A 27,184-nucleotide genomic window follows, 5' to 3' on the forward strand; every position below is an offset into this window, starting at 1 on the left:
GCTCTTATTTTTGCATAATACTGTTAAATATATATTATATAGGGCGTATCTGACGCAGTGAAATCTAAGTTTATTATTGCTATCTTCATCAGTCGTGTCTATGAAGATTTTTTTGATTGAGACATACATTTAATTAATGACTGTTATACACTGGATTCCAGCATAGCAGCTTGCTATATAGGGCTGTTTAGTCCTTTTGAATTTGAAATTGGACATATCACAGTGATGTTTGAGTGGATTGATGAGTGGGGGTTTGTGGGAGCTCTTTTGCTAATTTTACATTGTATGCTTTAGGGTTTGATGAATAATGATTTTTGCAATAAATACCTAAGACATTTTGCTTATATTGGATAATACTGTTAAACGCAAACTTAAGAAGTTATATTACCATTTAAAGAATAATTTTAAAGCAGGTCATTTAGGTTGGAAAGCCAAGTAGGTGCCTATTTGGGGGCGATATTGTATAGATACATAGGCATCTATGAACTTTATAAAATAGCATCACAAATGGAGCCAAAATTACAGCTAAGATGCAACCATGTAGATTTACAGCTGCCAGGGAGTGAATAGGTGAATAGCTTAGATCAATGGTTCCCAAACCTTGTCCTGGAGACATCCCTGCCAGTCGGGTTTTCAGGATATCCACAATGAATATTCATGAAAAGAATTGTGGATATCCTGAAAATCTGATTGGCTAGGGTGCCTTCAGTACCAGGTTTGGGAACCACTAGTTTAGAACCTACATATGCATTTCATAACTCTCCCATATTCCAAACTCTGCCCCTTAAAACACTCTCAACTCAAGTAAAAGCAGATTTCTTGTCACCACATGCACTTTTATGTGTGGGATAATTTTATAAGAAACCTTTTTTGCATTGTCCTACAGGGTCTGCACACAAAAAAATAAATGTGCAGCAATATGGAGCACACCCAAACATCAATATATAATGTGTCACATTGGAAGTAATAACAATTTCCAAAATCAATGAGACAGTTGACATTTTTCCCCCAGCGACACCATAAAATTTGACATTTATGCAAACTGTAGCCTTTCCATCTTTTCTACGAGATTTTATAGGCAGATGATCTTGGGGGTCTGACAGATAAAATACCAGAAGGAGGGCTGGCAGATCTCTGAGGCAGCACAGCAATGTTTCTCACAAACAAAGTCCCCACTCTCCATGCATCTGCATTTCTCTATGCATGCAGCATCCTTCCAAAAACGGTACCAAAGGTCACAAAATCAACTGCAGAAGAAAAGCAACAATGGTAATTTGATTCACCTAGTACTGTCTCTTGTGTTCATTAGCTGTAGGCATGTCTTTATTATATCTGTTTTATTATCTCTGCCTTATGCCTACCCTCCACTACCATCTCTAGCTTTTAGTTCTCAGGCAATATCTGTATAGCATTATAGAATGTTCATTTGCTGTGCTGAAAATCTAATCTTAAAGCTGATTTTAATTACTATTTTAAAGTTAGACGTACTTTGCCTTATTGAAACCAGGCTGAGTGATGCCGATTTATGCTATTTGCATCACGCCTGCCCTCTTCGATAGTATTATCTATTTTCCTGTAAATGGCTGTAATTTATTTGAGTACCTTTCTAGTATGTCTTACCATAACATAATTAACCTCAACCCTTGAGGGCTTGGTCTTTCAAACATCCTCAATCCTTATCAACCATCCCCAGTTACACTGACCAACCTACAAGATCTTTATGACTTTTTTGTCACCATTTTCAACCTTCTTAGATGATTTTGACTTAACTCAATTCATATCCAGTCCTACTCATGTGGCAGGGCATACGCTTTATCAAGCTAATACCCCTGTACACGAGAGAGAGATGATGGTGCAACATTCTGTGAAAGGGAGAGCCTATTTCAAAAGCATAGACTCCACCTTAACTGGGATAGCAGCTTTTAAACTAGAACAGGAGGTATCAAAGGCCCTTGAGAGAGAGTTTGGGTCACATCTAATGACAGGTTGTTAACCCAGACAAAGCCAACATGGAAAGGGAAATCTTGCCTCACCAATCTATTACATTTCTTTGAAGGCATGAACAAATATGTGGATAAAGGTGAGCCGGTTGATGTGGAGGGGCATAATTGAACGAAAACGTCTATCTCCATGGGCGTTTATCTCCGAGAACGGGTCCGTGAAGAGGCGGACCGAACCGTATTTTCGAAAAAAATAGACGTCCATGTTTTATTCGACAATTTGTGAGCTGGGCGTTTTTGTTTTTCAGTGATAATGGAAAATGAAAGCGCCCAGCTCAAAAACGAATAAATCCAAGGCATTTGTTCGTGGGAGGGGCCAGGATTCGTAGTGCACTGGTCCCCCTCACATGCCAGGACACCAACCGGGCACCCTAGGGGGCACTTTTACAAAAAAAAAAAAAAAAGGTAAAAGAGCTCCCAGGTGCATAGCACCCTTCCCTTGTGTGTTGAGCCCCCCAAATCCCCCTCAAAACCCACTGCCCACAAGTCTACACCATTACTATAGCCCTAAGGGGTGAAGGGGGGCACCTACATGTGGGTACAGTGGGTTTGGGGGGTTGGATGACTAAGCATTAAGCAGCACAATTGTAACAGGTGGGGGGGGGGGATGGGCCTGGGTCCACCTGCCTGAAGTCCACTGCACCCCCTAACAACTGCTCCAGGGACCTGCATACTGCTGCCAGGGAGGTGGGTATGACATTTGAGGGTGAAAATAAAAAGTTGTGAAACATCATTTTTTGTGGTGGGAGGGGGTTAGTGACCACTGGGGGAGTCAGGGGAGGTCATCCCCGATTCCCTCTGGGGGTAATCTGGTCATTTAGGGCACTTTTTGGGGCCTTATTCGTGAAAAAACAGGGTCCGGGAAAAGTGCCCTAAATTCTAGCTACAAACGCATACTTTTTTTCCATTATCGGCGAAAGGCGCCCATCTCTCCTCGGCCGATAACCACGCCCCAGTTCCACCTTCGCCACGCCTCCGACACGCCACCGTCAACTTTGTACGCTTCCGCAATGGAGTGCAGTTGAAAACGTCCAAAATCGGCTTTCCATTATACCGATTTATTCGTTTTTGAGAGATAAACGTCTATCTCCCGATTTGGGTCGAAATCTAGGCGTTTTTCTCTTTCAATTATAAGGTGGATTGTGTATCTGGATTTTCAAAAGGCATTTGACAAAGTACCTCATGAAAGAGTCCAGAAGAAATTGGAGAGTCAAGGGATAGGAGGTAGTGGATTAAAAACTGGTAGATAGATAGAAGATAGATAGATAAAACTGGTAGATAGATAGAAAACAGAGTAGGGTAAAATGGTCAGTATTCTCAATGGAGAAGGGTAGATAGTGAGATTGCACAGGGGTCTGTGCTGGGACCGCTGCTTCTTAACATATTTATAAATGATCTAGAGATGGGAGTAACTAGTGAGGTAATTAAATTTGATGACGACACAAAGTTATTCAAACTTGTTAAATCACAAGAGGAATGTGAAAAATTACCTTACGAGACTGGGTGTCTAAATGGCAGATGACGTTTAATGTGAGCAAGTGCAAAGTGATGCATGTTGGAAAGAGGAACCCGAACTATAGCTACGTAATGCAAGGTTCCACGTTAGGAGTCACCGACCAGGAAAGGGATCTCAGCATCGTCGATGATATGTTAAAACCCTCTGCTCAGTATGCGGCAGCTAAGAAAGCAAATAGAATGTTAGGTATTATTAGGAAAGGAATGGAAAACAAAAGTGAGGACATTATTATGTCTTTGTATCGGTCCATGGTGCGACCGCACCTCGAATATTGTGTTCAATTCTGGTCACTGCATCTCAAAGATATACAGTGGTGGAAATAAGTATTTGATCCCTTGCTGATTTTGTAAGTTTGCCCACTGACAAAGACATGAGCAGCCCATAATTGAAGGGTAGGTTATTGGTAACAGTGAGAGATAGCACATCACAAATTAAATCCGGAAAATCACATTGTGGAAAGTATATGAATTTATTTGCATTCTGCAGAGGGAAATAAGTATTTGATCCCCCACCAACCAGTAAGAGATCTGGCCCCTACAGACCAGGTAGATGCTCCAAATCAACTCGTTACCTGCATGACAGACAGCTGTCGGCAATGGTCACCTGTATGAAAGACACCTGTCCACAGACTCAGTGAATCAGTCAGACTCTAACCTCTACAAAATGGCCAAGAGCAAGGAGCTGTCTAAGGATGTCAGGGACAAGATCATACACCTGCACAAGGCTGGAATGGGCTACAAAACCATCAGTAAGACGCTGGGCGAGAAGGAGACAACTGTTGGTGCCATAGTAAGAAAATGGAAGAAGTACAAAATGACTGTCAATCGACAAAGATCTGGGGCTCCACGCAACATCTCACCTCGTGGGGTATCCTTGATCATGAGGAAGGTTAGAAATCAGCCTACAACTACAAGGGGGGAACTTGTCAATGATCTCAAGGCAGCTGGGACCACTGTCACCACGAAAACCATTGGTAACACATTACGACATAACGGATTGCAATCCTGCAGTGCCCGCAAGGTCCCCCTGCTCCGGAAGGCACATGTGACGGCCCGTCTGAAGTTTGCCAGTGAACACCTGGATGATGCCGAGAGTGATTGGGAGAAGGTGCTGTGGTCAGATGAGACAAAAATTGAGCTCTTTGGCATGAACTCAACTCGCCGTGTTTGGAGGAAGAGAAATGCTGCCTATGACCCAAAGAACACCGTCCCCACTGTCAAGCATGGAGGTGGAAATGTTATGTTTTGGGGGTGTTTCTGTGCTAAGGGCACAGGACTACTTCACCGCATCAATGGGAGAATGGATGGGGCCATGTACCGTACAATTCTGAGTGACAACCTCCTTCCCTCCGCCAGGGCCTTAAAAATGGGTCGTGGCTGGGTCTTCCAGCACGACAATGACCCAAAACATACAGCCAAGGCAACAAAGGAGTGGCTCAGGAAGAAGCACATTAGGGTCATGGAGTGGCCTAGCCAGTCACCAGACCTTAATCCCATTGAAAACTTATGGAGGGAGCTGAAGGTGCGAGTTGCCAAGCGACAGCCCAGAACTCTTAATGATTTAGAGATGATCTGCAAAGAGGAGTGGACCAAAATTCCTCCTGACATGTGTGCAAACCTCATCATCAACTACAGAAGACGTCTGACCGCTGTGCTTGCCAACAAGGGTTTTGCCACCAAGTATTAGGTCTTGTTTGCCAGAGGGATTAAATACTTATTTCCCTCTGCAGAATGCAAATAAATTCATATACTTTCCACAATGTGATTTTCCGGATTTAATTTGTGATGTGCTATCTCTCACTGTTACCAATAACCTACCCTTCAATTATGGGCTGCTCATGTCTTTGTCAGTGGGCAAACTTACAAAATCAGCAAGGGATCAAATACTTATTTCCACCACTGTAGTGGAATTAGAAAAGGTACAGAGAAGGGCGACGAAAATGATAAAGGGGGTGGGATGACTTCCCTATGAGGAAAGGCTAAAGCAGCTAGGGCTCTTCAGCTTGGAGAAAAGACGGCTGAGGGGAGATATGATAGAGGTCTATAAAATGAGTGGAGTGGAACAGGTAGACGTGAATCGTTTGTTTACTCTTTCCAAAAATACTAGGACTAGGGGGCATGTGATGAAGCTACAAAATAATAAATTTAATACGAATCTGAGAAAACGTTTCTTCACTCAACGTGTAATTAAACTCTGGAATTCATTGCCAGAGAATGTGGTAAAGGCGGTTAGCTTAGCGGAGTTTTAGAAAGGTCTGGACGGCTTCCTAAAGGAAAAGTCCATAGACCATTATTAAATTGACGGGGAAAATCCACTGCTTTTTTCTAGGATAAGCAGCAGAAAATGTATTGAACTTTTTCGGGATCTTGCCACGTATTTGTAACCAAGATTAGCTGCTGTTGGAAACAGGATGCTGGGCTTGATGGACCTTTGGGCTGTCCCAGTGTGGCAATACTTATTTACTTATGCAGCCTCTGTACCACCCTCAGATGTTATACTTAGGTCCATTAGAATAGCATGCAGGTCCCTGGAGTAGTCTAGTGGTGGGTGCAGTGCACTGCAGACAGGTGGACCCAGGCTCCTACCTCCCCCTACCTGTTACACTTGTGGAGGAAACTGTGAACCCTCCAAAACTCACTAGAAACCCACTGTACCCACATATAGGTGCCCCCTTCACCCATAAGGGCTATGGTAGTGGTGTACAGTTGGGGGTAGTGGGTTTTGGGAGGGCTTAGCAGACAAGGTAAGGGAGCAATGGTGAGAAATGTACCTGGGAGCATTTTACAAAGTCAACTCAGTGCCCCCTAGGGTGCCCTATTGCTTTCCTGGGATGTCACTTTTCCATTATTCTACCTGATGCCAAGCTTTCTATTTTTTATAACATCTGAACCTTGTGTCTATTGTTGATCAGTAGATTTGGGCTTTGAATTCAGATCTATAGGTAAAAAGGAGGTCTCATTACATATATCTAAATACCAGAGTGCTATTTTTCCACACTTCATAGCAAGATTGTACACTCCCCAATTACCTGTCCCAATGCAACCGAACCTTTTACCTCCTCAGTGCATGTAAATGGTTTCATCCTTGTGTGGATTCTCTGATGCCGTGTGAGGCTGTCTTTACAACCAAAGCTTTTACCACACTCAGAACATGTAAATGGTTTCACTCCTGTGTGCATTTTCTGGTGCGGAAGCTTCTACCACACTCAGCACATATATATGGTTTCATTCCTGTTTGGATTCTCTGGTGCACTGCAAGCAATGCCTTCTTTCTGAAGCTTTTATCACACTCAGAACATGTAAATGGTTTTACACCTGTGTGGATTCTCTGTGAACTATGAGGGATGTCTTGCCTGTGAATCTTTTACCACACTGAGGACACGTAAATAATTTTACTCCTGTGTGGCTAGCACCACAGTCAGAACAAGCACTAGTCTCTCATTTTTCTGAATGTTTTGATGTTTTGAAATTAGTCTTCCTACAAAATAATTTTTCAAATGTAATAGAACTGACTGATTCTACAGTAGTTTGAACGTTGTTATCCTCTATAAATGCTTTCTTGTGACTGAAACTTTTCTTATGGTCTGTATCCTAATGGATTGATTTTGTGCATTTTGCATTTGGACGTTTTTTTTTTTTAATGGACTGAAAAACAAAACATACAAATCACAAAACGTTTTTCAAAACAGTATTTTCAAAAGAAAAAGATGTACAGTTTTTTTTGTTGAAAATGACCTGTTCGGAATTTGGACATTTTGTGTAAAACGTCCAAATTCAGATTTAGACATCATATCGAAAATGCCCTCTATGTGACTCACACTGCAACTAAAATTATAAAAGCACTCTTCCATGACTATTTGTGGTGCCAATCAAATCTATCCAAACTTCTTTTGAATCACGCTTTCTTAGTCACCTTGCCACATCTTCTTGCAACAGATTCCAGAACTTAAAAATGCACTGTGAAATAACATTTCAAAAGATTTTATTTCAACTGCTGAATGTCTTATTCAGCTCCACATCTTCCTCTCACTCCATCTCTACACTCTTGAAATCATCACAAGCGAACCCATTTGAAATCATTCTCCTTTTCCACAAATGGCTTACCTTTGTAAGTGCAGCCACCAGGAGCCTTGAATATGTCCACCTGAAAGACCCAGCAGCCTGGCTCATTCACATTACTTGTAGACTTGAGGTTCAGAATCTCAGATGTGCGGGAACCAGGAATATTGAAATAATGTGTCTGATCTCCACTGTTAAAGCCAGCCTAGGGCAGAAGAGAAGAAACATGAATAATCCCAAGGGTTCACTCTTTGTTTATTTGGGGTGGTTTTCCCTCCAAGAACCATCTTAACTAGACAAAGGTGGATAGGGAGGTCTCTGCCCATTCATTGCTCATTCATTCTCTACTCATCCACTCTGCCCATCCACAATACCACAGACTCTCCTTGGGCTCTGAGTTTTTCCATTTCTACACTGCAAAGGTTCTTCTCTGCTTCTACTTTGCTTCCTTGAACTTCAATTCTGTTTTGTCCTTCTTAACTTGTAAGCAGTGGCGTACCAAGGGCGGGGGAATGGGGGTGGTCCGTCCAGGGTGTCAGAAGGTGGGGGGTGCTCCGCTGGCGCCGCAGTCTCCACCTGCCTACCACCAGCTCCATTGACAGATGACCTTCTTCTCCTGCCACCCGGCCAGCATCCAGCCTTAAAAAAAAATCTGTGAAGCGCCTCGTCACGTCTGCTCTGCTGTAAAAGAAGCAAATCGCCTCGTCGCATCGGCCCTTCCCTCACTGTGAGGGTGCTCTGATGTAACTTCCTATTTCCGCGAGGGCGGGACATAGTGAGGGAAGGGCCAACACGACAAGGCAATTTGCTTCTTTTACAGCAGAGCAGACGCGAGGTGCTTCACAGATTTGTTTTAAAGGCTGGGTGCTGGCGGGTGGCATGAGAAGAGGGTCGTCTGTCAACCGAGCTGGTAGGCAGGTGGGAACTGGGTTGGGGAGGGGGGAGGCTCAGAAGGAAGAAGGGGACTGGGTCTGGGGGGGCTCAGATGGGAGAAGGGGACTGGAGCTGGAACTAGGATCTGAGAAGGGGGCAGGAGGGAGAATAGGGCCATGCCTGGGGCAAGTGGGAGAATGGATCTGGGGCTGAAAAGGGGGGCCCTAATGCAAGGCATGTGGCTGAAGGGGACAGGAACTGGGGGCTGAAAAGGAGGGTAGGTGGGATAAGGGGGCTAGTACTGGAACTGGGGGCTGAAAAGGGGCAGGGGCTGAAACTGTAGGGACTGGGGGCTGAAAAGGGGACAGGGAGAAGTGGCTGGGGCTGAAGCTTAGGACTGATGGGAGAAAAGGGCTGGGGTTGAAACTGGGGGCTGAAAAGGGGACTGTAGGGGTATTTCCCTGTGATCTAGCCTGAGCTGGTCTTGGCCTATACAAGCCTATGACATCTTGGTACAATAAGATGGCTGCTGCAACCCTCTGACCTGCACATCTCTGTGTCAGCAAGATCCAGCTTCAGCTTGTGGAAAATCACTGACAGGCTTGCTGAAGCCAAGGACATTCTATGTTCCAACCATCCCCCTTCTATCTCTGAGACGCTGGGAAGGGAGTCATACTCATGGCACCAGATGTTACCATCTCCAACGTCACAAAACAAAGAACTCTTCTTGCCCATGCACTGGACTGTACAAGAGGCTAATTGGTCTGGGCTATCACCTGACCAGGAGGTCTGGAAGAAGCGGGAAGAGTGGGAGAAGTTAGTTAGTCGGAGACCCTCGGAGGAGGAGTACCTGGGAAGGACCTGAGAAATCCAGCAAGGCTCGGGGTGAGCTAGAGACTGTATGATACCAACCTTGTGACCTGCATAACTGGTGCAAATACCTGTGGCTGAGATTTTGGCTCTGATAACCAACGGAGAGACGGGAACCTGCTTGTTTGCTGAGAAAGACCTGCACTACATAAGACACAGACAGCTGAGATAGTGTCTGGGGAGATTCTGCTCCAGTCTCATCTGAAGCCGTCATCAGGACAGCGTGGTGAGTGAGATCACAGTGATATATTTCCTAGTCTGGGGTTAGGCAGTGGTTTTATCTAAATACGACTGGTTTATGTCAGCTCTTGGTCAGGGAAAGCTGCTAATGTGTATTTTGCATAAGATGTGATAAGTTTTCATAAGGATCATTAGGATATCATTTGTACTGTTCTAATCATTACAGTACATAGTCTCAGGATAATCAGAGTGTAGTTAGACAATATATCTATTTTATCTCCTTCGCTGTGACTGTTTGTTTAAGCCTTTCTTAAACATCTCAACAATGCATCTCAAAAAAGATATAGTGGAATTAGAAAAGGTACAGCAATGAAAATGATAAAGGGGATGGGACGACTTCCCTATGAGGAAAGGCTGAAATGGCTAGGGCTCTTCAGCTTGGAGAAAAGACAGCTGAGGGGAGATATGATAGAGATCTATAAAATAATGAGTGGAATGGAATGGGTAGACATGAATTGCTTGTTTACTCTTTCCAAAAATACTAGGACTAGGGGGCATGCAATGAAGCTACAAAGTAGCAAATTTAAAATGAATCAGAGAAAATATTTCTTCACTCAATGTATAATTAAACTTTGGAATTCATTGCCAGAGAATGTAGTAAAAGCAGTTAGCTTAGCGGGGTTTAAAAAAGGTTTGGATCGCTTCCTAAAACATAAGCCATTATTAAAATGAGCTTGGGGAAAATCCACTGCTTATTTCTAGGATAAGCAGCATAAAATGTATTGTACTTTTTGGGAATCTTGCCAGGTACTTGTGACCTGGATTAGCCATTGTTGGAAACAGGATACTGGGCTTGATGGGCCTTCGGTCTGTCCAGTTATCAAGCTGCACAAGGGATTTAAGTTGCTTTTTTGCCCTTTAACACAACTTAAAGGGCTTAACATAGTTTGACCAAATTTACCACAGAGGATTACAGAGTAATTTTTTGGTTACATTTGTACCCCGCACTTTCCCACTCATGGCAGGCTCAATGCGGCTTACATGGGGCAATGGAGGGTTAAGTGACTTGCCCAGAGTCACAAGGAGCTGCCTGTGCCTGAAGTGGGAATCGAATTCAGTTCCCCAGGACCAAAGTCCACCACCCTAACCACTAGGCCACTCCTCCACTCCTAGTAATGAGATGCAAACTAAGAAAATGTATGTTTTGCATCTGATTACTATGTAAATAGCCTAATGCAACTTACGGTAATACACTGCAAGTCACATTAGTGCCCATAAATCATGGTAAAATAACCCCAGCTTTTAGTGCTGCCTCCTAACCAAAAACTCCATTAAGGTGCAATTTATTGTGCGCTAATGGAGTTTTTATCACAAAAACAGGTTAACATGAACTTGAATTAGCTGCTACAGTGTGCTAAACTGCACATTAACAACTAACACAGTTTAGTAAAAGAGCACCATAGTCTTGCTGCTCCTATGTTTTTTCTGACGTCTCTAATTTTAGAAGTTTCTCTGTAGTTTCTACTGATTGTTTTTAATTCTTTTAAGCAGTTTTCATCATTTCTTCCACTTTTTCTTTATTTATGGCATTTGCCTGTTTGAGGTGCACATCTGTTGTGCTTTGATAGTGTTGCTTGAGTAATTTGAGAACTATTTTAAGCACTTTTCATGCACTCTTTTTTTTTTTTGGTTTCTGTATGAACAGGGGTACTATTTGCCAGAATTGTTTTGCCTTTTAGGCTTTATGATTAAGTTGCACTTTTGTTGTCTTTTAGTTTATAGTGTAACGGTAATTGGCAAGAACTGTTTTAAGCACTTATGATTTTATTTTAGTTACATTTGTACCCCACGCTTTCCCACTCATGGCAGGCTCAATGCAGCTTCCATGGGGCAATGGAGGGTTAAGTGACTTGCCCAGAGTCACAAGGAGCTGCTTGGGCCGGGAATTGAACTCAGTTCCTCAGTTCCCCAGGACCAAAGTCCACCACCCTGACCACTAGGTCACTCCTCCGCACCTTCTTCTGTCATTCTGTGTGCATGTGCTGTTTTGGGGTGTTTTTGTTTGTTTCTGTATGAACAGGGGTAACTTTTGCCAGAATTTGTTTTAATACATTTGTGGTTTTCCTGTGATTTTCCTTTTTAAATTCATAAGCTGATTATAATTCATTTTCATGTATCCTTTTCTAGAGATGTTCTGATCTAGTTCTATATTGCTCTTTGGACAGCTGCATGTGAAATGTTGTTAACATTGGTGGTAATGTACTTAAGTTTTGAAAGTTTCTTTTTTTTTTCCCTTCAATTTGGTTTTGTTTTAAATTTTTTATTCTGTATTTTTGTTTTGTTTCATCCATATTATCCCTAAAATTTCTCTGGCTTGCTTGTTGTATGGCTTCTGATTAAGGACTTCACTATCCCAGGAGCAGGCATCTTGCCAAAACATGTCAGGCTCTATCTACATGGCTCTATGATAAAACGTGATTTTCAACAAGCATTTGCCATACATATTGGCAACTACCTATAGACTCATAATGATCCATCGATTTAGATACATATTTGAAATTGTATTTTTAAATTGTTTATCTTATTAAAAGTATATGTTTTATGTTTTAAAATATATTTTTGTGGCTGTCTTAGTTTTGTTAGCAATTGCTCTGTTTACATAAAGTATTTTGCAAGAGGTCAGCCAAATGCTGACATTTTTTAAGGAATGCCCAAGTCAGAATTGGTGCATCCTGCTTATAATGTCCAAAACAAATGTCCATCTCATAGCAATTTTCAAACAGGAAAGACGTCCAGATTTCCTGTTTGAAAATATGTGAGAAGGATATACATCCTGAACCACCATTTTACAAGTTGAAAAGTTTAAATTATAATCAGGGGAAAACAAGGGATGTCTATGTGACAGCATTTTTATTAAAATGGCTACACAGATGACCTCGCAAAACAGAGTAGTAGCTTGGTGGTTAGTGCAATGGACTTTTTTTTTCCTGTAAATGTGATCCCTCCAGGAACAGAAAAATACCTACTATACCTGAATGTACATCACTTCAATAGCCTTCAGGCTTGCTGGTATCTCATATCTTTAAATACAGTATTTTTTTGTTCCTGGAGGGAGCCCCAGAAAAATGAACATACTTACCTGTAGAAGGTACTCTCCAAGGACAGCAGCTCTTATATTCTCACATGTGGGTAATGCGATCCATGTCACCCAGTACGGAGCTTGTGACAAGTTTTTACAAATCTCATGGAGCATGAGTCATGCTCCACCGTGCATGTGCAAGTGCCTTCCCGCCTGCCACGAGAGTGCAGGACCATCAGTACAATACTACAGCATAAAAGAAAAGAGGAGACAACTCCAAAGGAAGGTGGGAGGGTATGTGAGAATATAAAACCTGCTTTCCTCAGAAAATGCCTGCTACAAATAAAGTATCTTCGCTTTCTCCAGGAAGAAGCTAGCTACCAGGCTCCCTGAAAACAATAACCATCGGTCAATTGGATCACGCAATGGCAAGGTCACACACAGATTAACCTGAAATACAGCACAACAAAAAAACAATTTGTGTGCTACTGGGCAAAAACCATTAGTCCTATACTAAATTCAGTGTGCGTATTCCAAATCCGAAGTCAGAATTGTTGTAGCACCTCAGGTAATTTTGTTATGCATAAGTTTCCACAAATGAATTAAGCACTTGGAAAGCATTGAATAATTTTTTACAGAACGAGTTTTACTCCAACAATTACCTGATGTACATCAAAGTTTTTGTAGTAAACAGTATATGAAAATGTAATGGAATAACAAAATTTCAAAAACGTTTTGTATTCCAGTTTAAAAGTCTTACTTCAGCAAGGCCCAGTACTGTTAAAAGTGCTTCAGGCATCTGCTTTTGCATTTGTGACTGGTCATATTTTCCCGTTGCAAAAACCAGCAGTAGTCCCCCATCATGTTGGGATTCCAGCGGCCTTGATATCGGTTCTCCATTGTAGAAATGTCTTTATGGAACCTCTCTCCATGTTCATCACTTACGTGTCCCAAATTGGGTGGAAAAAAGTCAAGATGGGAATGTAAGAAATGCATTTTCAATGACATTCGGCAGCCAAGTGTAATATATGGTAACATATATTAAATGTTTTTTCCTGGGGCTCTGGGGGGGGGGGGGGGGGTCCAGGATTTTGGTGGATGCTGCTGGCTGGAAAAGGTTTAAAGTTAGTTTGGGACTTATTAATAGAGTTATGTGAAGAAAGTGTGAGATGTTTCTTAAATATGGTTTTATTTTTCAAGAAATAAACCATGATTAAGTGGAGATTGTACTATAAAATGTTCTTTGCTGTTTTGGGTACAGGTTCAGGTTGAAACTGACTTTGAAATTCTCTATGTAGTAAGTTTTACATTTACTTCTGTGGGGGTTGGCACAGCCCAGATTCTAAACAGTTCAGAGATAAGAAAAAAAAAACAGTTTTTAGCTGACAAGCTGATTGGTTGAGTGATGTCAGATCCTCTAGGGGGGGTGAGTTGCTAGGGAGACTAGTGAGCAGAGAGAGAAGAGCAAGGGAAGACTGGGAAAAGTAAAAACGTATAGAGTGTGTCTGTGTAAAAGTAAGAATAAAAGTATGGATTTTGTGAGTTTAAAGTGAAATGTGATATTGAAAAAGGGTACTTTAATATTGAAAGTGAGTGAAGGTGAGCTTTGGTGCTGAGAATGAGATGATTTGAGCTTAAAAGTGAGTACTTCAATAAATAGACTGCCTTTTTCATGATTGTGTTGCTGAATTCATGTGTGGAAAACTGATGTGTTTTGGGTGAGAGAGCTGTGCTAATAGAAAGTTGTGAGAAAGTTTAAACCAAATTTAGTTTGGTTTGGAGTGAAACAGAGTTGTGTTTCTGCATGCAGTGAATGGAATGGTTAAGTTCTAAGGGAATTTAAGGTCAAGGAAGGTGGAATGAGAGTCTGTATGCTCAGGTATTAAGTGGCCACATGGCTGCCTACTCTTTTTAGAATAGGGGAAAACAGTTGAGACTCAGGTTCTGAGAGGCTGTGATTTCTGCTGGTAGTTATACTAAGTGAAAGAAACTATAAGGGTGTCAGGAAAAAGTGTGTAAGGACTCTGACACAGGGGAAGGACTGAGAGGTGAATCTGTGATTTGAAGAAAGAAGCCATTAAGCTGTGTCTGTGGGAAAGGTGTGTTGTTGGTGAGAGTTCTGAGTTCAGTACAGGGTTTGGAATCAGACTGCAGATTAAAGAAAATCCAGCACTGTTTTTGTATGAGTATGCTATATTCTCCAGATTGATCTGATAGCTGTGCAGGGAAATGTTATGTTTATATGTGAAGACTAGGAAATGGAATTTGAATATGGAATGTGTTACTGTGTAAGATCCCTGAATGGAGTGTAAAAGCTTCCGGCCGCCTTATAGAATAGGGAATTACAGTGAGAAATAGGCTGTGAAGTGAGTCCTCCTTTATGTTTAAACGTTTTTTATTGATGACAACTTAAAACAAAACATTCCATTCCAGCCTGAACAAGTTAAGGCCAACAACAAAATCCACTGTCAAACTAAATGGTGAGATCTGTCATCAAACCTTTTACCACTTTCATCCCAAACCCTATCCCTTCTCTTCCCCCCTCCCTCTCCCCATCTCGTTCATAACTCGACAGTATTTGCATGTATGTACTCCGGAGTTACACACTCTTTAACTCCTATATATTACTTCGTCTTTTTATCATACCCTGATACAATCTTACAACCGCTAACATCAACCAAGTAAATCCTGTTTCCTTCCCTCCCCCCCCCCCATCCCCTTTCTTCTTTCCCATTCCCCCCTGCCCTTCCCTCCCTACTATCTCCCCCTCCCCCCCGCCACAGCAAGAACAGGCTCACTTAGAAAGCCGATCATCTGAAGACAAGTCACAGTTGGTTAAGCAATAAACTTTTTCCTCGTGGGCTCAGCCCTTGTATATATTGACCCCATATTTGCAAGAAAATTTTTTTCCTTTTTTGGGTTACTCCTCGCCTCTCTGGCCTCCCAAGTTGCCATTTCATGTATCTGGTTCCGCCAATGCCAATATGCTGGCGGGTCCATGGACACCCATTTTTGTAGTATGGTCTTTCTGGCCAACAGGCATACCTTCCGACACCACAGCCTAGGTCCTTTCGCCTGCGAGCCAAAGGCAGACTGTGTATCCAGCACATAATGGTCCCATGTCCCCCTTGTTTTTAACTGTACAGTTTTAAACAAGAAGTTCTGAATTTGTTTCCAGAATTTCTGAATTCTCGGGCAAGCCCAAAAGGCATGGAATAGCGTGGGAGCTACATTATCACATTTAATACATTTTACTTCTCTAATAGGGTTCATATGTCCCCACTGTTGTCCTGAGATGTAAGCACGCATTGTCACTCTGTATCCCTTCTCTCTAAGCCTCTCATCTATGGTGAGTTTCGGAATGCGTCTCAGCGTGGCCTCTACTTCCCAGTCCCCAAACACTCCCCTGAGTCCTGTTCCCACTTATTTTTGATATATCCAAAATCTTTGGTGGGAACCTTCTTCGCCAGAGCTCGAGTTATAGTTGATACTGACAGTCCTACCACCTCCAGGGCCTGAAAAAAACTTGTGATCTGTTCGCCCATTTTCAGTCTAAGTGCGTTTTGATTAAGACTCATAATGTAATGTTTAACTTGTACATACGCAAAATGATCCCCCCAAGCACTTCCTATTTTGTTTTGCAATTCCTCAAATTTGACTATGCCTCCTCCGTTGCTGAGCAGGTGTTCCACTCTTGTGATCCCCTGTACCTCCCATCTATGGAAGGCCGGGTTTGTTTGGCCAGGGTCAAAGCTCGGGTTCCCTCTAATCGTTAAAAGTTCTGAGGTCTCTGGCGTGCCCCCCATGGTCTTAATAAGTATCCTCCAGGCCTTACGCATCGGTTGCAGCAGGTGACAATGTTTGAACTGTGTCGGTGTTTGTCTCTGATCTAAATGCAACAGTGTAATGACATTGTATGGGGCAAAATATTCCCGCTCCAGCTCCAGTGGGGTAAATGTAGTTGATTGGCCTATCCAATCTCCTATGTGTCTAAGTAGACATGCTTGTTGTACATAGCTAGGTCTGGCATCCCCAGGCCCCCACTAGTCCATCCTCCCTTCATTATTTTAGCTTGTATTTGGGGTTTTTTTATTTGCCCAACAAAACCTGCTAAGAATTCTGTTTATATGTGTGAGGTCTTTATGTTTCAATCGCAGGGGCAAAGTCTGCATGAGATACAACCATTTTGGAAATATTACCATACGTATAAGTTTATCCTACCATTCAGGGGACAGTGGCAGGCCTTCCCAACTACCCAGCCGACATTTTGTACCCTCTAAAAGGACCTTGATATTTAAATCGTGTAGTTTTTCTAGATCCATAGTCAAATGAATTCCCAGATACTTAAATGATCCTTTTGCCCAACTTAAAGGGAAGTCCTGGTCCATAAATTTCTCACTTCCTCAGAAGAGGCTAGTGCTTCTGATTTATTCAGGTTCAGGCTCCAGCCCTGCATAGTCTCCATATTCTTTTAAAGTCTCTATTAACACCGAAAATGATTTTTGGGGTCTGTGAGCAAAACTAAAAGGTCATCTGCGAATGCTGCTACTTGAATTCGATCTGGCCCATGCGCATTCCTTGTATCGTGGACTTGTTACAATGTCCCGAATCAGTGGGTCTAAGGACAGGACAAACAACATTGGCGACAAAGGGCAGCCCTGTCGAGTTCCCCTGTATATGGAGAATTCCTCAGATTCCATCTCATTGACTCGTATTCGTGCTTTGGGTTCGTGATATAGGGCCTTCACTGCTGAGACAAATCTGCCATCAAATCCGTATTTTTCCAGTGTGGAGAACAGAAATGTCCAGTGGACTTTATCGAATGCTTTTTCAGCATCGAAGCTAATCAGCAGGGCTGGCCTGTCCTCATATTTCCTCCGCTCTAAGGCCCCTATGATTTTCCTTAGGTTTTTAGCTATTACTCTGCCTTCTACAAATCCGGTTTGGGATTCATGTATTAGCTTTGGCAAGACCTTTTTCATACGATTGGCCATTATTTTTGCAAGTATTTTAAGTTCCACATTCAAAAGGGAGATTGGACGGTATGACTCCACATTTTGTGGGTCTCTGCCTGGTTTTGGTAACACCACTATTCTTGCAAGAGACAAGCCTTCCGGGGGTTTTCCATGTCTATTATTTTGTTGTAAAATTTAGTTAGGGCCGGGGCAATATGGTTACCTAGTATCTTGTAAAATTCTATACGAAAACCGTCTGGGCCGGGTGCTTTTAACAGCTTCCCTGTTTTATGCCCAATGTCACCTCCTCCACCGTTATTGGTAAATTTAGTTGGTCTTTGTCTAGTTGGTTGAGGTTTGGTATTGCTAGATTATTCAAGTATAAATGTTCCGATAGTCCCTGGTCCCTTGGTTTCGCATAAAGGGTGCGATAATATTTAACAAAGGCCTCGCATATCTTTTCCGTTTTCTGTTCCATTCTCCCATATTCTCCCTTACTTGTAAGACCCGTCTCTTGCTCCCTTTCGGGGTGGCCAATCTTGCTAACAGGCGGCCCGCCTTATTCCCAAATTTGTGTAATTGGAATTTATAGTAGGTTTGGGATTTCGTGGCCCGCTGATGTAATAACATGTTTAGTGTGGCCTGTAATTCTAGAAGATTAGCCCGATGAATCTCAGCATGTGTTCTACCATATATCTGTCGAGCCTTACATATTAATTTGCTTAACCTTATTATCTCTTTATTGCGGGCTAACCTAAAGTGGTGGTGGTAACTGATTATTTCCCCACGTAACACTGCCTTCGCTGCTTCCCAGTACAAGACAGGATTCTCCAGATGGGTTTTGATTTAATACCGCGTAGTCCTCCCATTTTTCTTGTAGCTTAGCTTTAAATTCTCATCCCCCGCTAGATCTAAAGGAAATTGCCAAAAGTTACCTTGTGGTTTCCTGTCACCCCAATCCCATTCAAGAAGCACCCAGGCATGATCCGAAATCGTATAGGGCCCTATGCGTGCATCTGTAACCTTGTCGAGCATGTTTCCTGGTATAAGTATATAATCTATTCTTGCTTGAGAGGCATGTGCTCGTGCATGGTGAGTATAGTCTCTGTCACTGGGGTGTAATACCCTCCACACATCTATAAGCTCTAACACTGTCCTAATCTTTGCAGGCCTTTATGAGATGCCACTGAATCACTTCTCTTACCCTGCGTGCTATCCATCGAGGCATCCCAAACCGTATTGAAATCTCCCCCCACCAGTATTTGCTCCCCCTGGTATGTGAGCAGGCTTTGTATCAGGTGGTTGTAAAATTGCTTATCATATTGATTGGGGGCATACACATTACATAATAGTGTTTTCCGACCTTTTATCTCCAATTCCACCAATACGTAGCGGCCTTTGGCGTCCGCCTCAATGAGGCGCGGCACCGCTGGCAGACCCTTGCGGACTAACACCGCCACCCCTCCCTTCTTCCCTTGTGCTCCTGCCGAGATACACTCCTCCACCCACCATGTCTTAAGTTTTGCATGTTCCTCCTGGCTAAGATGTGTTTCTTGCAGTAAGGCAATATCTATTTTATTTCTGTGTAGTTGTTGTAGTATTTTTGTTCTCTTTATGGGCGAGTTAATCCCACCCACATTCCACGTGACAAGTCTAACCATAATCTACAGGTGTGTTTGTTAGCTGTTGCGGTTCTCTGGTGTTATCTATTTTTCTTAGGGTGGCGCCCCAGCCTGCACCCCCCTCCAAACCTCTATGAACATCCCTCCTGACTTTGTCCCGTGTGGCGGCTCCCTCCCTCCCATTCAAAATAATCTGGATCCCCTTTATCTCTCCCTCCCCCTTATCCCCTCCCGCCCTACCTATGTTCTGGCCCTTCCCTCCCACCCCATCCCTCCATTTGATGTTCCCCCACATGGGAACAGATCACTTTTCCCGCCTCCCGACCTCCCTCCCATACATGAAGTGCTTTGCGTCCTATGGTCCTCGCCCCCAACCCCTCCTTCCATTCACCCCTCCTGCCCGTCAGACAAACTCCAACAAACATTGTACCCATCAGATACATTCACTTAACCCGTATATCTTACTCCCTCCTTAAATATATTGCAACTTTAAACTTATATACATTTAACTTGTCTTCAGGTCTGGCGTGGTTTCGTGACCCTATATTCTGTATTGTCCGGTTTCTTCAGGTGTCCTGTCTGGGGTCCAGGTTTATTTAACCCTGCCGGGACCAAACCAAGTGGCTTGAGATCTGCCGTTATTCAGTCCTCCCTGGCTCCACAGTCCAAACAGGCTCTTTTTTAGTTGACAGCCTCCTGAGCCTCTTCTATGCTTACGGTGGGTTTCAACATTTCAGTCCATGAGTCCCCAACCTGGCCATTCCAATTTGTCACAATCTATGTCATTGTATCCATGAGGGCTCCTTCTGATCATGAGTCTATCATTGATTGGTCTCCTCAATTCGAGTTATCATTTTCGCCATTTCCCTGTCGTCTGTTGCAATCTTGGGCCACAAACTGCTGTGCCTCCTCTACCGCCTCAAACATGTGCGTTGTTCCTTTATGGGTGATTTTCAGTTGGGCTGGGTACAACAAATTGAATCTGATCTTCCGATTAAATAATTCAGTACATATCGGGGAGAAGGCTCTTCTCCTCCCCGCTACCCCGGCCGAGTAGTCCTGGAAACACAGGATTCTTTTTTGCTCGTACAACAGTACCTTATCTTTCCTTGAAGCTTGTAGGATATATTGCTTGTGGTTAAAATTTAAGATTTTCATGATAAGCACTCGAGGTCTGCTGTTGTTGTCTTTGCGGGGGCCGAGCCGGTGTGCTCTCTCCACTCTCAGTGGGCCTAAGTGTGCCGGGAAATCCACTCTTGCTGTGAGCCAGCGCTCTAGTTCTTCGATTAAATCCCTGCCCCCCCATAGCCTCTGGAAGCCCTACCAGACGCAGATTATTGCGTCTAGATCGATTTTCCAGCTCTTCCAGCTTTTGTTCTAGGGCTTCCAATTGTTTGCTTGCTCTTTTTTGCTCTGTGTCCATTTCCTGTAATTTATCTTCTACTATCCCGGTCCGGTTCTGGCAGGCCACACACTCTGTCATCAATCGTCCATACGTGCGTGCAACTTCTCCAAATTCGCATCGATGGGAGCTAATCGCCTTTCTAGCAGCTCCTCCATAACCGCGGACATTTCCGCCGTTATTTCTGCCACCCACGACGGATTAGCAGCGTTATCTGGAACGCCGGGCGGAGCCGCCATCTTAGCTTCTGTTTGTTTTTGTCGCAGCTTATCCTTCTGGGCAGATTTCGTGGCCATACCCCGTTTCTGTCTTCCGAGTGCCGCTTATTAAGATTCCGCCTGTGTTCCGGCGCTTTTTTAATGTGTTTATTGGGTCCGTTTTCGGCTCGTTATTCCTGGGAGGGAGGATCGAGGTCGGAGAGCTCTTTAGTTGCGTCTGCTCTCCGCCATGGCGTCACGTGATCACAAGTGAGTCCTCCTTTAACTTTTATTTCAATTAGAGAGTATGGCCACAGTATTGAGAACTGATTAATTGTCACCAGAGAGGAGTCAGCGCCTGAAAAAGCCAGGGAGTTGTAAGGTTTTTCTTCCCTGATTATTTTCTTTATAAGTGAGGTTTAGGAAGAAGAAATCTGGAGAAATTATCCTCTGAAGGGTTCCGGCTGAGCTCCAACGCAAGAAAGACCTCACCTAAATAAATTCAACCACAGCTAAGTGACATTTGCAAAGGGTGTTGAAGGAGATATGTTTTTTTTGGTTTACAACATTTTAAGGGAAAACTAAAGAACAGAACAACATCAAATATAAAAAATCCATGTTTTCCTGACTTGCTAAGTGTTCTGGGTTCAAGTGAGATCCTTGCACAAACATCCATAATACCCATAAAGACTTAAATTCTGACATCAATAGCAAGGAAAGAGTATTAAAACAAATATCTGATTTTGACAAAAAGACAATTTAAATATTTATCTGAAGTAGAGGAGTGTGGTAGCCGTGTTAGTCCACTCTTAAGGTTATCAATAGGAATCAAACAAAATAAAACATGGAAAAGAAAATAAGATGATACCTTTTTTATTGGACATAACTTAATACATTTCTTGATTAGCTTTGAAGGTTGCCCTTCTTCCTCAGATCGGAATAAGCAAATGTGCTAGCTGACAGTGTTTATAAGTGAAAACATTCAAGCATTACTGTGACAGTCTGACAGGGTGGAGGAGGGGGGTGGGTAGGCAGTATGCATGGGGACATCAAAGCATATCATTGATATTCTAACAGGTGGGTGTGGATAGGTGAGGGGAGGGTGATCAACAGAGACATACAGCTTTATGGTTTATAATGGGCTAGGAACCCCAGATCCTTGATAAGTCCTTTCTGTTGGGTGTTAAAATATTCAATCATTCGACTTCAAAGGTCTTACGTTCTTGTATGGTTTTAAAGTTACCTTTGAGGATTCTCACTGTGAAATCACTGTACAGTGTCCTGGCCACAGCATGTTGAAGGCATCTGTCACGCTTCACACATGGCAGCGGCAGGAGGAACACCCACCAGGACAAAGGCGGAACCCAGACAGACCAGTACCCTCCAGACTGGAGCGGCAGGACCGGAACAGAAGCACAGCAGAGAGCAGGAAGATAGTCCACAAAGCCAGCAGAACCATGAACAGGCAATAAAAGCAAGGTCCAGCTCCAGGCCAAGGTTCAAAGGCAGGCGGCAAGCAAAGTCAAAGTCCAGGTCCAGGCAAAGGTTCAAAGGCAGGCGGCAAGCAAGTCCAGGTCCAGGCAAAGGTTCAAAAGGCAGCAGCAAGCAAAGTCAAAGTACAGGTCCAGGCAAAGGTTCAAGGGCAGAGATAGGCAAAACTGAAAGTAGCAAGGAACACAGCAACAAACGATCGCAGAAGACACACCTCTGAAGAGCTCTGTTGCAGGCAAACCAGGGAAGCTTCCAGGTGGTTAATAAAGGCCACAGCCAGGAAGGTCACCAGTACGAAACAGCTTAATTCCAAAAAGTCTCAATAACCACTGGCAGGCTAGAAAATCTGGACCGGACCGCATGACTTCTGGAACGGGGAAAACCACAAACAGACAGTCCATTGGCAATCACCAGGTCTGACCACCAGGGACCGAGATGAATGACAGCATGACACCGGGGCAGAGTCATAACAGCATCAGAAACAGTTGCAGTGGAAAGGTTGAGGTTATGACAGATAAAACGGGTGATAGTAGGAGAGATGGTGTTAAGAAGGTGGGTAGAATGGGATCAGAGGACAAGTAGTTCGTTTTGAGGAGGAGAGAAGATGTGATGTTTCTTCATCAGTGACCTCAGAAAGGAGGAAAAGGACTGAGGGGTTGTGAGGTGAGGATAGTCCTGGGTATATTTATATGTCTGTGCCCTGAAAAAGACTACAAATCAAGGTAAGGTATACACAAAAAATGGCATATGTGAGTTTATTTTGTTGGGCAGACGGGATGGACCGTGCAGGTCTTTTCTGCCGTCATCTACTATGTTACTATGTTTTTTGAGGAAATAGGGGAACGGACAAGGGGAGGGAGAGGCGGGGGTGGATTGGTAGAGAATTCGAGGTTTATCGTCTGAACCTTGTCATGGAAGAACTCGGCTAGGGTCTGGGGAGATAGTGAGGGGGAGTTGGGGGTGGAGGCACTTTGAGGTAGAGAGTTAGCATGGCGAAGAGAAGTCGAGGGGTTGAGCCGAGAGAATTAGTCAGCTGGATGTAGTAGTCCTGTTTGGCAAGCAGAGAGAGGCAGATTGGAAGGAGGTCAACATGAATTGAAATGAGAGAAGTCAGCAAGGGCATGAGATTTCAGCCAGAGGTGTTCGGCAGAACAGGTACAGGAACATAGGTAGCGGATTTTAGGGTTTTGCCAGGGCTTGGGGTTTGGTACGTCTTATAGGACGGGGCATGAGAGGTGCAAGAGTGTCTAAGGCAGAAGATAGAATAGTATTGTAGGAGGAGACGGCATCATTGACAGATTTGGATGGTGTAATGGTAGAGAAGAGGTTCGAGACATTGGAGGATAGGGTAGTAGGGTTAATGGCTTGGAGATTCCTAGATAAATTGGTTAAGATTGGACGGGATTGAGCGGATGAGGAAGTTGAGTGTGAAGGTTATTAGATGATGGTCAGAAAGGGGAAGATTAGAGAGAGAGGAATTGGAGGGGGAGCAGTTATAGGAGAGATAAGATCAAGACAGTGACCATTTTGGTGGGTAGGGGAAGTGGAGCATAGTTGAAGATTGAAGGAGGATGTTAAGGTGAGGAACTGAGAGACGTAAGAGTTGGAGGGATCATTAACATGAAGTTAAAGTCGCCAAGGATGAGGGAGGGGGAGGAAGGATCATGAAAGAAGGAAAGCCAAGCATCAAGAAGTCGCTGAGAAAGGATGAAAGGGATTTATCAGTAGATCCAAGATGGCGACGGTATAGGAAAGCGTCAACAGACACGCTTCTAAGGCAGACCGACTATCGCTGGAACGACCACCTTACCCCTCTGTGTGATGGAGAAAAGGCGAGGAAAGGTTTGGGAGGCTCCCCTTGCCCCGAGCGGAACTCCTCAGCTCAAACAGACGACATTGGATAGCTTTGGTGCAGTGCTTGTTTCCATGTTGGCTTCTACTCCCCTGCTCGGTCAGTGCTTTCGTTGCTGAACATCAGTGGAGACAGGGCTTCCCTGAGCCCCGCTGAACGTGTGGCGCCCCCTCAACCCGGAAGGGAAAACCTCCTGCTGATCCCTGATACCTCGGACCGAAATGGTGAACAGAGTGACCAGGGAGGGAGCCTGCGGGAGAGAAGAGCTGGAGCAGACAGCCAAGAGACTCAGAAATAACATCAATTCAAGCAGTTTTGCCTAAAACTGTGAGTATTGGGAACAGGCTGTGAAGCCCCCCAACCGGTTGGTTTTATTGGGAGAGAGAGCAAAACCTGCCCGTAGTGACCTTAGAGTCACTTTGGGACTTGACTTTACCACTTGGAATGCTTTACAAACATAGGCGCCCGGTATAAGAGGCTTGGAAAGGCTAAGCCTCCCCTGCTGTGCTCTGAGGGTTTAAATTGTTGATGTACCTCCATCCTCACAGCAGGAGCTGCAGTGAAAGACCTCTAGCCTTGTGTAACCAGTTGTAGAAATTGGTTATGGTTTGTTTACCGTACTGCTGGGAGAGCAAGGGGGTTGGCTGGAGGTGTCCTGGGTTGCCAGGGAGATATTTAACGAGGATGACTTTCCTGACCTGCACTGAGGACAGATAGCAGCAGAATCCAATACTGGGCCAGCATGATCAGAAAAAGTCACAGAGAACAAGGTAGAAAAGATCATTTTATTTTCATTATTGTGTTTGGAATATGTCCACTTTGAGAATCAGGTGCTCAACATTAAAAGTTTATATTTATTTACTTATTTATGGTATTTTATCCCACATTAACATGAATTAGGGGTGTTTGTGGCTCTACATGAGAATTGTGATGATATGGTCCCTTGTTTTCATATTGTTGACGGTCTGCATTTTTCCATATGGGGTGGTATATTGGTGTATTAGGTTCTGCCCAGTGTAATATTTATGGTACAGTAAGGTTCTGAGCGTGTTTTTGCACAAAGTTGTGCATAGTGTTTTGCAGTGAGCGATTGTGCTTAGAATATGCTTTGAGCAACCACTTTATTCTTTGACATATGATTCATATCTATATCTAAATTTAATAACAGGTATTAATTGTGACTTTTATTTTTATTTATTTATTTTTTCTGTGTGTTAGTCAGACAATTATGGATTTAAGCTCCACCCCTGGCCCCACCCCTAACCCCACCCCCTTCAGCCTCCCCAACAGTTGGGCCACCGACCCGCCTATGTTTACAAACTTTAATTTCTCAAAATACAGAGACAATTAAAGCACTATCAGAGACTGCATTGAACCAACTACAAATTAATCTTTCTCAAACCTCCGAAGTAAAAAAAACTGACTGAAAAAATTGAAAAAATTGGAACTTTTCGAACAGGCTTCAAATAAGGAGAGAAATTTTTTCTTTAGGCGTTTGGAATATCTGGAAAATCAAGCCAAAAGACTGTCTCTTCGTTTTTTAAACTTTCCTAGATCACCTTTAATTTCACCAGTCCAAATGCTTAAAAAATATTTAGTAGAGATACTAGGAATGCAGGAGACATCTTTGCCGCCCATAACTAGAGCATTTTACCTTCAATTAGATGTTAAATCATCTGAAAATTTACCTTTACAGGGGGCAATGAATTTAACTGCATTCCTGGAAACATCTCTTGAAGTAATTACACAGAGAACTACATTGTTTGCAACGTTTGCGTTAGAAATGGATAGAGATGCAGTACTCAAACTATCTCTAAGGCATTTAGATTCTGAGTTTATGGGTTCAAAGATAAGGGTCTTTCCAGATCTTTCCAGGGAAACGCAGAGGAGGCGTAAGAGGTTCCTACTGCTGTGGGCTAGAACAGTAGCAGTGGGGGCGGATTTCCTTCTGTGGTTTCCCCGTGTTGTAGAGTTAAATTTCAGTTAAAATAATATCAATTCTTTGACCCAAAGCAGTTAGAAGAATTTCTAATTAGCAAAGAAGAGGTTAGTGTACAAGTCTAATCCCATATGTACCACTGTCTAGCAGGCTAGAGTTAACCACTTGGAACAACGCTTCTTTAGCTATTTTGTGATGTAACCGCTTAAAATAAACAGGATAATTTTATTTCCTTATCTTGGATCACTATTCAGTGTAATATTGTGGATGATAGTAAGAAGGAAATTTCAATATTAGATGTAATTTTACATGTGAATTACTTTTTCTTTTTGTGTATTGACACTCATAAAAATCAATTATGTTTGTTAAAAGCTATAAATAAAGAGTTAAAAAAAAAGAATTTATCAGGAGGACGATAAATAACTGCTATTCGAAGAGGCAAAGGAGTAAATAGGCGGACGGAGTGGACTTCAAAGGAAGAAAAACAGAGACTGAGGTGGTAGAAGAGATTGAAATTTGGAAGAGGGCAAGAGTAATAGACCACCACCACCACCACGGCCAATAGGGCGAGGAGTATGGGAGAAGAGATAACCACCATGGCAGAGGGCTGCGACTGAGGCAGAGTCATCAGGGCAGAGCCATGTTTCAGTTATTGCAAGCAGATGGAGGCTAAGAGTGATAAAAAGGTCATGGATATAGGGAAGTTTGTTGCAGATGGAGCGGGCATTCCATAGGGCGCATGAGAAGGGCAAAGAAGAGGAGAAGAATAGAGATGAAATTGGAGAGGTCACAGTGTGACCTGAACAAATAGGATGAGGGTTGGTGGGGGGGGGGGGGGGGGGGGGACCAGGATTAGGATTGATGTCTCCGGCAGAGAGAAGAAGGAGTAAGAGAGTACGGAGGAGAGTAGGAGAAGAGTGGCGATGAAGGCGAGATGAGTTCAGATAGAATGGGGAAGGTAAAATGGAAGGGATGAAGTGTTGAAGGTAGAAAGCAAGGAGGGAGGAAGAGGACAAGAGAGATGGAGAGGTAGTATAATGAATGAAGGGGCAGTGCACAGTGGTCTCAGGTGGCGGAGCAGACTGGGAAGGGACAGCACCAGGAGGAGAACGTGAAATGGAGCCATATGTATAGACTCAGGCAGCCCTAG

General features: G+C 43.4%; 1 pseudogene; it reads right to left on the reverse strand.

Moving 5' to 3' along the window:
* Positions 1–940: 940 nt before the first annotated feature.
* The window catches only part of LOC115476812, a 98,455-nt pseudogene continuing 72,211 nt past the window's right edge, over positions 941–27,184 (reverse strand).

The sequence above is a fragment of the Microcaecilia unicolor genome, chromosome 8 (assembly GCF_901765095.1).
Source record: "Microcaecilia unicolor chromosome 8, aMicUni1.1, whole genome shotgun sequence".
Lineage (NCBI taxonomy): Eukaryota > Metazoa > Chordata > Amphibia > Gymnophiona > Siphonopidae > Microcaecilia > Microcaecilia unicolor.